Here is a 2,316-nt window from a genome sequence, read left to right on the forward strand (position 1 = left end):
ATTTTTTTTCATTGTTTAGGAATGGCTCAGAGACTGTTGCTTTGTTTGATAAAAATTTTTTCAAAACTGTAAGGCACAACTGAGTGGACACCATTCAATAAATTCAGCTGGTTTTCGGTAAAAATTTTAACGGCTGATGAGAGATTTTGGTCTGGTAGTGTCGCTTTAAGGATGGTCCACGGCGCCTGACGGCGATCTGCGCTTCGAGGCGGCAGCGTCTCGCCGTTTTCAAGTTGAAAACTTCCACATTTCAGGCCTCTGTTGATGCAGTAAGTCGTCAGAGAACAGAGAACTTTCAGAAGAAGTCGGCATGAGGAGTTTATTCGGACATTCCATTGTTAACGGTCATTTTGTAATGAAAGAACGTGCGGGCAGAGTCGCATGTCGGGCTGGACCCGACCGCGGGGGGTCCGCGGCAGGAAAAACACCTCCGTTGGAAATCTTAACGGGCAAGTTGGAACATGCCCCAAGCTGTTAAACAAATTTCTCAGTTACTCACTTGTTGAAAGCCATAATAAGCCGCCTGAATTCTACAAATGGTTTTCAACACGGAGGTGTTTTTCCTGTCGCGGCGCACACAGATTTGCCGAGTCGTCACGGGAAACGACTCGGCGAATTTGCGCGTACGTCTTTCATTAAAAAAAATGTCCTTAAACAGTGGAATGTCCGCATAAATTCCTCATGCCGGCCTCTTCTGAATCTTCTCTGTTCTCTCACGATGTCCTGGTTGAATTAAGCCTTAAATTAGGGATGTTTTCAGCTCGAAACAGGCCGACAACAGCGCCTGGAAGCGCTGCAGGACGTCCCGCTCCGTGGGAAGTCCTTACACCGACAGAAACACCCATAATCTCTCATCAGCCGTTAAACTTTTCACAGAAAACCAGCTTAATTTCTCAAATAGTGTCCACTCGGATATTCCTCACAGGTCCAGAAAAATTTTGATAAAGCAACGCGCGCCGTCTCGAGCAGCGTGTGAAACAAAGGAATTCAGCGAGAGGGCGGGGACCACATCTCACTCAAGGCCTGCCCACAGGGAAATGACGTCACCGACACGCGTGAAAAAACTCACGCAGGCGCACGAGGTTCAAGCATGATTGGTGTAATCGCATGTCATTCAAATCCATATAGTTAAAAAAATAATAAAAGGGTCGGTTTATATCTAAGAGACCTCGTATACATATGTCTGTAATGACACATTTGACTGTGTATTGGGCCTTGCACGTCGGACGATCATTTTGCTGCATTCGCTTGCATTGGATGTGGCAACAATGTGTCTGGACAGGGATGGAGATTTCTATAATACTATCTGGCTTTTCGAGGGTCCGGTGAACAACCCCGACAATCGCCATCATGGATTTGCAACAGGAAAAAGAGAAACACTCAGTCTGCCCATCATAACCACAACAGATAAAGCAGAAGACTAGGAGAAGCTTTTTGAAGCAACTGTTCGGAGTGAGGTGGCTGAGCGGAGCTGAAGCAGCCGGGTGGAGTTGAGCGGCCGGCCCAGCCTAGTGTTGCCGACTTGGAGAATTTCTTGCTAAATCAAGAGACTTTCCAAACCCTCTTGGTGACTGTCATCTAGATCACTGCTGCTGCAATGATCTGATCATTGAATCGCAAACCTCACTCGGACTCCATCAGCCTACATACCTCGTTTGCTGCTCAGCCTGGCCTTGAGAAGTTATTATTTTATTTTGAGAAGTGATGGGCAATTTTAATGGCAAAATAAACAAACAAACCAAGAATCAAGTTTATTTGTACACAGTAAATTTTGCTGAGTAAAATTTACTCTGCTGGGATAACATTTGGTCCTAGTCCAAATAGAGTAAAAAAGACTATTATAGAGTGAAATCAGCTCTATGATTGTCACAGGCCCGCCCTGCCTCCACTGCGCATGCATCATTTTGGAGCTCAGCAGCTCCTGTGGACAGACTGTCTTCACCCAAAGTGATCAAATGGATTAATGTGATTACTACCCATCGGATGACAAGGTAAAACCTCTTAAATAATTCTAAAGTCAGTTTTAAACAGAAACAAAGCCATTTTAAGCAGGAATGAGGCGTTAATCAGTGACACTTTGAAATGATGGACGGTCAGTGAACGCAACAGCTAGCAGCCCGTGTAGCTGCGGCGCTCTGATCGCTTCCTCCTTCTTTGATGATGAAATCATGCTGAATTTATGTGGAAATGGTTGTTGTACAAACCCTTCAGATATCTGTCGCTGAGATAGATGATGACTGGAGAGCAGTTGGAAGCAGAAACGAGGTGGTTCTACTCTAATAAGAGTTGATTTTACATTGTGTTGAGTTGATTTAG

At 45.0% G+C, this 2,316-nt stretch overlaps 1 long non-coding RNA gene across 1 annotated transcript; it reads left to right on the top strand.

Moving 5' to 3' along the window:
* The first annotated feature begins 480 nt into the window (after window positions 1-480).
* On the top strand, window positions 481-1,685 carry LOC117507963. Its single transcript, XR_004559910.1, has 3 exons — window positions 481-490; window positions 1,508-1,511; window positions 1,583-1,685. It is a non-coding gene; the product is annotated as an uncharacterized LOC117507963 (long non-coding RNA).
* The last annotated feature ends 631 nt before the right edge of the window (window positions 1,686-2,316 follow it).

The sequence above is a fragment of the Thalassophryne amazonica genome, chromosome 3 (assembly GCF_902500255.1).
Source record: "Thalassophryne amazonica chromosome 3, fThaAma1.1, whole genome shotgun sequence".
Taxonomy (NCBI): Eukaryota; Metazoa; Chordata; class Actinopteri; order Batrachoidiformes; family Batrachoididae; genus Thalassophryne; species Thalassophryne amazonica.